The following is a 10,759-nucleotide window of genomic DNA, read 5'->3' as shown; positions in this document are numbered from 1 at the left end:
AAAGTTTATATCACCCATCTCCAACATTTTTATCACTAAGATTTTATCATTCAGAGTGGGTTATCATATCATTTTTCATTAATACTTGTTTTTCCACACTTTTCTCAAGCTTGATAATGATTAACAAAATGAAAGTCAAGCCTAAGCCATTTCATGCAAATCACAGCTCAATGTAATCAAATATCGTAACGACGGCTTGGTGTGTGAGGGGGTGGGGCGCAATGCACTCTTATAAGTGTTTTGGGCAAGGAAACAGGTTAAAAAGGGTAAAAGATATCTTGAAATCAATTTTACTAGCTAAATTCAATAATGATTAACAAAATGAAAGTCAAGCCTAAGCCATTTCATGCAAATCACAGCTATAGGGTTAGGGTTGTAATCAAATATCGTAACGACGGCCTTGGTGTGTGGGGGAGTGGGGTGGGGCGCAATGCACTCTTATAAGTGTTTTGGGCAAGGAAACAGGTTAAAAAGGGTAAAAGATATCTTGAAATCAATTTTACTAGCTAAATTCAACGTGTTCTTCATGATTAAGTTCTAATTTTATTTGTATAACTATTTCCAAGTTCTGCGCAAATCATTTTCACTAACTTTTCAAAAGTAAGTGGCGCTCACTCAAGCGGAAATATTTTTCGACAGTTATGAATGTGTGGGACTACCATGGAAAAGTGATTCTAATAATACATTAGAATAAGTTACAAGGAGAGTCGTTGGTCGAGTATGTTAAACAATAGAGTATAAAATAGCCACTGTTATTTACAAGTGGACATGTAATATCCATCAAGAATATGGTTTCATGTTTAAACCATGATTTTTAAAGTCAGAAAATTAGTTACAACCGTTCGAGTGTTGTGGCCCAGTGGATTGGTCTTTTGACTTTGAAAGGGTCGTGGGTTCGAATCCCAGCCATGGCATAGTTTCATTCTGCAAGAAATTTATCAACATTGTGATGCACTCAACCCAGGTGAGGTAAATGGGTACCCGGTAGAAATTCCCTGAATGCGCGAAGGAATTCCTTGAATGCTAAAGCGCCTAGGCAGCCCATCTAAGGCAGGGGTAATAATAATGGCAAGGCCCGCTGGGAGAACAGTTTTTAGAACTGAAGTGGCTTCCCTAGGTAAATATACCTATATTATTAATATTACCATATCATAACAAGGACAGTCATTGGTCTATGTCGGAAAATCCAAGATGTCGTGAAGAAATCTGAGTCTAAAGTGAATGCTGTTACTTAAAAATGGACATCGTTCATTTAAGATTCACCAAGGACATATAATTTTGGTGTCCACTCAATGGTTTCATGATTATAATAATACTTTCGATTAGTTACAAAGATATGCACTTGTCCATTTTGCCTAAAAATCCAAGAAAGTTTTCAAAATGGCATCTAAAATGATTCCTAAAACTCATTAATAATGATCAGAGTTTATACAATATTAATATGTGAGGAATAATTTGGATTTCTACATGGTGGTATAAAGGGTTAGATAATACATTCAACAATTAACAAGGATATTTAGTTTTCCATTTTGTATAAAATCCATTGTAGATTAAAGAAATGCATCAAGTGGGTGCTATTACAAACTCATGAATCAATATGATAACTTATCCCATAAGTGTAGGCACCAAAATATTTCTCACAGGTTGGTATTGTTTGAATAATGTCTCCACTTTTAAGTAACAGTAGTCATTTTGGAACCCATTTTTTAAAGCCCACTTGGATTTTAAGGCAAAATGGATAACTGCATAGTCATTGTAGCCAGTCCTTAATATGTATTTTTACTTTCAACTCTTGAAATACTAGTGTAGACACCAAAATGATATCCCCAGGTGTATGTTTAATGTTCTATATCCACTTTTAAAGTAATAGCAGTCATTTAAGCAATCTTGGATTTTTGATAAACTTGACATCCGACTGTTCTTTCAACTTGAAACAATACTTGATCCTTTAAACTCTAGTGTAGACACCAAAATCAAATCCACAATGTGCATTTCTAATGAACTATGTCTACTTTTAAGAACCACAGTCAATTTAGACCCTGCATTTTGGAGGCCATATCGCATTTTTTGACATAGCAGACCAATGACAGCCCTTATTTACTTATCCAAATGTCTTATTTGACCCTTGAAACCATTGGTTTAGACACCAAACTGGGGGCCGTTTCATAAAGCTGTTCGTAAGTTAAGAGTGACTTTAAGAACGACTGGTGATCCTTTCTTACGCGCTAAACCATCCCCTATGGTGTATACCATTTACCAAAAGAAAGGATCACCAGTCGTTCTTAAAGTCGTCTTATCTTACGGACAGCTTTATGAAAGACCCACCTGATATCTCCCAGGCCGATATGAAATGAACTTTGTCCGCTTTATGTATCAGCAGCCATTTTAAGATCATTTTTGGACTTCATCTTTGATTTTTGGACATACCAGACCACTGACTGTCCTTGTAACTTATCCTTATATATTACTTAACCCAAACCAGTGGTTTAAAATTAAACATCGAAATCACATTTCCATGGACGATATGAAATCAGCTATGTCTGCTTTAATTTTAGCAGCCATTTCAGAATAAATTTTTTGAAGCCATCATGGATTTTTGGACTCATCAGACCACTCACTGTCCTTGTAACTTTTTTTTTTTACTACTTCACCCTCAAAATCATTGAATCAAAACCAAATTGCGGATTTTTAGCACACAGCAGGCTTTTTTGATGCCATCTTATATTTTCCAGGTATCCTGGGGTCCTTATATTCACTCTACCCTGTGTCAACAAATTATCTTAACTCTAGACCATGGAGTATGAAACTAATTAGGATTCTAAGGTGGATAATGAGTGAGTCGTATTCATTAATTTTAAGTGAATAGTGGCCATCTTGGATACTATCTTGAAAATAACCACTTTCCCTGATGCAGATTTTGGTAGATGTTTAGTATATTATTCCTCAGGTCAATTAGTACTAACAACTGTTGAAAAACAATGTAAGTTCGGAAGTTCTCTAAACATCACATGTTATTTCAATAATGAATATGTGCATATGTGCGTGTGTGTGTGTGGGGGGGGGGGCTAAAATATATTTTATGTGTTTTTTCTGTCTATCAGTAATTCGAAATTAGCCGAGAAGTACATAATTGACAATTCGAATAGAAGTCCTTTAATCGTAAATTGTACTCTAGAACGAGTGGCCGAACGGTGAAAGTTGTATGCCAGTCAGTTGGGGGGGGGGGGGGGTAGGGGATATGGTTGGTAGGATGCTTGTCCAACTTGAAGCCTTCAGATATAGGCATTTTAGCTGTCTAGGGATGATAAAATACCATAAAATAATTCATTGTTTAACCGGGCGCAAAATTACTAATACTCCTGGTGGGTGTTTCATAAAGCTGTTCGTAAGTTAAGAGCGACTTTAAGAACGACTGGTGATCCTTTCTTACGCGCGTAACCATCGCTAATGAATATGCCGTTACCACAATAAAGGATCACCAGTCGTTCTTAAAGTCGCTCTTAACTTACGAACAGCTTTATGAAACGGCCTCCGATTTGAGTGGGTCTCGATATAGCCCCCCCCCCCCCTCAGGCAGTGGGTGAGGGTGGGAAAAATTGGAACCCTATCATTTCGTGATAGATTGGACCCAAGTGAATAAAAAAAAGACAATTTTGGCACAAAAATCCTGCAGGAACTGTGTCATGATATACCGTACCACACTAATATCATCATGATAAGTTATGGCGCCCTCTAGTGTTGTAGTTAGGTTTTCACTGCGTAAAATCCTCTAATGGGGGTAACTTTTACATTAATTTACCAATAATAATCATATAAATTACATGTAATGTATTCCTCTGTTATTGGACTGTACAACAAGACATATGCACTTCATTTTGTAATCTTTTTGTCCGAATTCTAGTGCCAAAAAGGGGGAAATTTACATTTTTGGGGCAATATTTTAAAATTTTTGGGCATTTTTCGCAAAATCCGCCCCCCGTATGGCAAAAGTTAAAAAATATTGACTTCACAACGTCATCAAATATTCATTCTTGTACACCTCAGACAACTTAAAAATAACATTGGCGAAGAAAAGTGAGAAATAAGGTTGAAAACAATGGATTATCCTATTGGGCTTTGTACAGGCCAATGTGGCGCCAAAAAGGACCCCCCACAAAGGGAAGGAGGGGTCTAAAAATTTGACCCCCATCGTTTTTGGTCTAAGGGGACCCTATTGAAGCCAAAACAACCAAAAGTCAATTTTGGCACGCTAGTCCTACGGGATGACACACCATACCGCACTATTGGGTGTGAATCAAAACTAGATATATAGCAATACATCTTTCCAAGTAATTATTATATCTACTAAATAGGTTCATTATTGCGGATTGAAATAATCGCTAGAGGGTATTCATTTGTCTCGCAATCTACTATGGTCAACAAGGAAATTCGTGATCACTCTCGCAAAAAGTGTTCACTGGCTTTCTAAGAAATTTGTGATCACTCTCGCAAAAAGTGTTCACTAGCTTACAAGTTCACGATCTTTCGAGTGCCGCTGCAACTCTTTATCAAGTGACAAGGATTGTCCGATATCGTACTCAATTTATACTAATCTCCAAGACCGTACGCACAAGCGCGAGGACAATTATAGGTGGGCACTGGTCCGTTGTGTGATTGGTCAGGAGTTATGCAAATAAGCCGGGGGTATATGCAAATATAAAGCACTCGGCGCAAGCGCCTCTTGCTTTCGCATAACACACTCATAAATGTGCATTAATTGTATAATATAACCATCAAGCATCCGTCCACTGTGATTTCATTGTTCGCCTGTTTTGTCCATTGTCTGGAGCGGATGAAAATGGATGGAGCCACCCGAAATTTCCTCGTCCGCTGTATCCATTATGAATACATTTTGTGTCCGTCTGCCAGTGGGACTAGGCCATAGAGTTATATAAACTTGAACTACTAGGCCTTAACAGACTGTGTTTTATTCGTGTTGTACCAGGAGCAGTGCTACAGGAGACAGGGGTTACCACCACTATATTTTTTTCAGGTATAGCCACGGAAATTAACGGAGGGGAAAAGAGCGAAAAGGGGAAGACTGATGAAAGAAAGATAATTGCTTAAAAAAAACCTGTTGGTCGTGTATAAACACTATATTCCCATGTGATCCAGTTCGAATATGAACAAATGAGTCGTCTTGCGCCCCCTCCTATTCATGCCATTCAAAATATTCTGGCGCCACCCAAAGAGATACGATCTTACGTATACGTAAGCTCCCGAAGGGAGCTAGAGAGGTAACTCTTTTCGCGCGTTTTTATTTCCCATAGGTTTTGTACACAGCCAATATGGCTGCCGGCGGACAATTTGAAGGGTGATTTTGGAGGGTCAATGTTTTATTCATAAGAATGACGTCAAATTACGCAAAATGCACTTCTATGATTGGCTAAGACGCTAATGTTTTATTCATATCTTATGAATTTTTAACACGTTTTTTCCTTCCCACAATTCCCTACGAGATCTGTGCGAAGTGTTGTTCTTTCGGACTCTGCGAATTTCCAGTTTCTACAACGAAATAGCTCGACTAATCATCTGTTTATAGAATTGATGTTCGAAATCGTGATTTCTGAGTGAACTTCATTGGAGCAGAAAATCTTGGAGGGAACATCAATATTAATTTAATGACATTCCATAAGAATAAAAGTAAGTTAAGTTCATTTTCATGTTTTGATCTCACTTGCAATGGTGATGTGTTTGCCGGGGTTCGGGGCCCATCCCGTATTACTTTACTACGTAAACCTCCATTTCCATACACTCCCATTTCTTTTGCCTGACTTCCAAATAAATCATCTGTCAGTTAGTTTCTAAAAAAAAATAGGCCTAACTTACCATTTGTCGTAGACCTTCATCGGAATATGCTTCATGTAGGCAAAAAGTAAACCTGTATTTCAGTTTTATTGTCAATTATCAGGGGTAGATGTGGACTTGTTTCCGACCTCCTGTTTTAGTAACGACAAACTGTCGATTTTGGTCAGAGCGAGATCCGGCCTTGATATCGCCGGCGCTAGCCGGCTAGCAAGATTGTCGATGTAGTCATGGGGTATGAAAATAGCGGGGACGGACTAGTCTAGGCCCAAACTTCAAGCTTGAAAGTTGAAGTTTAGGCCAGCCCTATTCCGTCCACGCTATTTCATCTTCATATGAATAAGTATAATTCTCAGCAGCTCCTTTTATTCAGAAACTTTTTACTTCAGAGTAATCATGAATGAAATCCAATTGATTTAGTGTTAATGAAATGACTTAGACGTAAATCAAGTTTCTATTTGAACAGGATGCCCTGGGCCTGGCCTGGGGTGGTATTCTGAAAACGTTTTTAGTACATAGTTATTACTTCATTCAAATGTGATGTGATTCTTCAGTTATATACAGGACCAGCATTGACCAGGTCCCGATTCAGCTATACAGCTGGAGCAATATGTGGTTGGAATCATTTTATTTCAGTAAACAGTCGGGTACGGTACCTGGTATGCGTATGCCTCTCTGTGAAACTTTATGATTGAGAGAGAATGAAGTTTTTGGACCAGATAATTTAGTTCGGAATATTCATATGCCAATGATATGGGCAGCTGGATTTTTTAGATATAGTTTAAGAAGAGTAGTTTTATTTATCTATAATACTCTCAAACTGTAAAAAAAAATTTTTATTGCAGATCCAATAGGACCAAGATCTTAGCAGTTCACACCCAGTCAGAGGGACAAAATTGAGAACCATGCAGATCAGCAAGTGTGAGTTACACTCTAATGAGGAACAGGACATCTGAATTGGAAAATTGCAAGGTATGCTTGTTTTAATAATAATACAGGCTGTATCTAAGCTCATCACCCCCCCCCCCTAAAAAAATAGTCTAAATAAATAAATATTCCCTCTTGGGGGGGGGGGGGTATGGCCAATTGAGCTGAATCAAGATAAGATATCACGTAAAATTAAAGCTCCATTGAATATTTGCTTGAATTCAGATTCACCAGTATTTCCATTTTCACCGATCATACCTTCTGTCTATGTACTTGTAAATAAAAAAAAGATATTAACAGTTATCATCTGATAAATATTTGAAATAATTTCACTCTTTACTATCAAAACATACTGTAAATAGTTATATTGATATATCAATTTATCTGGATGTAGGACAAAAGTATTAAATAGAGTTTAAACATTCTTAATAAAACTGGACTAGATGAGGAAGAATAATTTACATCAGCAGTTATTTTGTTCTTTCTCTATTTTTTGCAATGCAGGTTCCCCACTGCCCAAGCTGTTTAAGTGCCGGTATCACAAGTACCAAGACGGAAGAAATATGAAGGCCAAGTTAATAAGTAGTTACTTTAAATTAATTTGAATAGATATATCAACAAAGCATTGAATGTTCTTTAAACTGCTTATCTGTAGAAAGAGTGCAGTTCAAGTTCAGATCCATCAGCGAGCAATGATATTAAAGTATACAAAATTTCACACAAAATACAAGTAAGAAATATTTTTTTTCCAATGGGCAAATGTATCAACTTATGTTAATATTCAATACTTATACTAGTTCTTAGAAGTTTTCGTGAAATTAAATATAATTTCCAGTTTAAAGGCCTATTGTATACAAGACAAAAAATTATGTTTTGAAATAAAAATCATGCGTAGATAAATGTTAATAAAGCTGATCAGAGGATTAAGAAATAATTTTAGTATCATTCCTGGACCTAATTTCATAAACAAGTTATTACTATTGTAATCTTGTCACTATGACAATTACCATGGTAACAGGGCTGAGCAACTAGAACTCAAGGTCTTTATGGTAGCTGCAATGGGCTTGGACAAAGTGACCATAATTGCAAGTCTTCATATAATGGCTGAATAATTATGTAGGAATATTAAATTGCATTTATTGTTATCTTTTAAAAAAAATTGACATGGATTACCTCTTCAAGAATATATTAATAGACTATATTTTAAAAAAATAGATTGAATTCTAGCCACAGTGACAGTAGACAATATCAAATCTCTTTAGGGAGATTCTGGAATTATCCCCCCCCCCCCCCTTTTTTTACATGGAGTGCTTCACATTAGTAGAATATTTCTTGTCAGCAAATTTGGAAGGAATTTACCTCGTTTTTTGAGTGGCAACTTTTGTGGAAAAAAATAAACAGAATATCACAGATTTTTATGCTCTTTTTATGAAATCCTGGATGCATCCCTCATATTAACTATTAGGCTCATTGACATATTTTGAATGAAATTTTAATAAACATTGTATATTTTGACTTAAGTGTAGAAAAATGTACTCAATCCTTTATTTTTTTAAATCTAATTTAATGCTTGTAGACTCTAATTATTATTGTTATGTTATTTTCAATGTTTTAGAAAATGGATTTCTTAATAAACATGTTAATTTTGAATTAAATTATCTGATCTTGGTCATTTTCATTTATTAATCACCAATTTGTGATGATATATTGCTACCAAAAATTTTTATGCACAAATGGCACAAGATGTTGCACTCTGTACTCAAATATGATGACACTACTGTGACATCATGAGAGCAAACAGCAGTTAAAATATTCTTCAAGAGAAATAAGGATAAGAGTGGGAAAGTAAGTAAAATGACAGGAGAATTGTTTGCCTTTATGCATATATTTGTGTGTGTCAGTTTCTGAGAGAGAGAGAAGAGGCAGGAAATTGGGGGGGGGGGAGTTAGAGAAAGTTGTTTGTTTTGGAAGAAGCAATCATAAGACCTTACTGTTCACGATGGGTATACGGGGGAGGGGAATTATTTCTACAAAATGTGAACCTGTATATAAAATGTATTTTTCTTTCCATATAAAAATTATACCAGATTCATTTCCAGTTGAAAGTAAAATATAAATATCCCATAGCCTACGTTCGGTTTGCTCTCTTACCTTGATAATTTTGAGAATCCCCGAAAATATTGTACCAAGGTCATGGTTATTGATATATGACAGTGACATACAAGTCGCCATTTAAAATTAAGTGCTCCCGACTGCTATTTGTAATAGGACCTATATTGGAGACTACAATAATTATGTAAAAGAATTTGATTTGTTCTTATTTTTGTTCAAATAATGAAATAAGGGTTCATTTAGTTTTCTGCAATTAAAAATAAACAGAAAGGATAAAAATATAAATGAAGAGTTTAGTTGCAAAAGGGTTAGCTCCACTTTTTACCATTCCGAGAATTATTTTTTTCATTCTCATTTACTGCATTACTCCTATGAGAAACTAATTTGTCATGATGTACTACCCTATCATGTGAACATAAAATTGGGTATAAAAGAAATCTACCTGTCTTCAATATTTGTCTATATATTCTTTTAAAAAGTATCATTGTGGACCTAACCCCTTTTGCAACTTAACTGAAATGAATCCAATCAATTTTTATTAAAAAGGTGATTTTTCTTTGCCACTTTTATTCAAGTTTTCATGTGAATTTCAAATTTTCGTTGTTTTCATTAGAACGACTAAAAATGAGGTTTTGAGACAGAAAACAATAAAAATTTATGAACAATGGACCTAATTTACTTCAATAACTCCATACATCTACTTGATTTGCTAGTTCAGCCCTCTGGACTGCCATACCCGAATAGAACTCCCAAGGATTTAAAAAGCGCGAGCGCGCCCTCTCCCGTTCAGGCTTACTACCCATGATCACCGCGCAACTAGCGTCCATCTTCCTCTTTTGCTTTCGGCAAGCCACCTGTCAAGACGTGCTCAGATAAGTCTCCTAAGAGCTCAAATCTTTTTGAGCTTTGGTATATTATTTTCGCTTATCTGTAGTGCATTCTCCCTTTTAATTTCAATCTTTCCATTTGTGTGTAAGATTGTGTTCAGAATTTACACTTGGCGTGACTTTTTAGACGTGTTTTTGGTGACACTTAAATTGTTTTTCTAACGTTTGAGTTCTCGTCGCGCCGCATCGCTAGCGCGTTCGCGAGGCACCGGGCTTGGCCTGCCTACGTGGCAGCAAGCCTTCACCACCTGTCATGGTTATTGTTCTTCACGTTCAAAGCGTGGTGGCTTTTGGTGTCGTTTTTTAATTAAATTCTAGACAGCCTCTACACTTTGTTGTCGAGGGTGTTATTGTTATTTCTTTTTGCAGGTTGGGATCTTCAACTCTGTTCCTTCCTTGCTTTCTGGAATTGATTTATTAAGATTTTCGATTGATTATTCATTGATTAATTCTTCAATTCCTTTTTCCTTCTGTTCTGAATAAATTTCTTGATTGATATTTTATTCACAGGCGGATCTTAAAGCTCAATTCCTTTTTCCTTCTGTTCTGAATAAATTTCTTGATTGATATTTTATTCACAGGCGCATCCTAAAGCTCAATTCCTTTTCCTTTCTGTTCTGAATAAAATTCTTGATTAATATTTTATTCACAGACGCTTCGGGGATTGTTTAATTCGGCTTACGCAATTATACCTGATGATTGTTTGGTTATTCAATCCCCCCTAAAAAAAAAAAAAAATTTTTGTTCTTTACAGGTGGGGTCTCCTTCCTGTTAGAAATTTTTTTTGACCTGTCCCGGAATTGTTTTCTTTGTTCAATTCCCTCTTCCCTCCTAGTCTTATATATTTTTTTATTTCGACAGGCGGGCTCTACGATTCCCTTTGAGGATTTACTGTGTCGTTCTTCCTCTTGGAATCGTTACTAGAGACGTTCCTCCTTCCTCCTGTTCTGAATTTCTTTACCTTTCCACAGGAGGTTACTTTTTTTTTT

The sequence above is a fragment of the Lytechinus variegatus genome, chromosome 3, assembly GCF_018143015.1.
Source record: "Lytechinus variegatus isolate NC3 chromosome 3, Lvar_3.0, whole genome shotgun sequence".
NCBI classification, from domain to species: Eukaryota; Metazoa; Echinodermata; class Echinoidea; order Temnopleuroida; family Toxopneustidae; genus Lytechinus; species Lytechinus variegatus.
Note: the sequence above shows the minus strand (reverse complement) of the source record.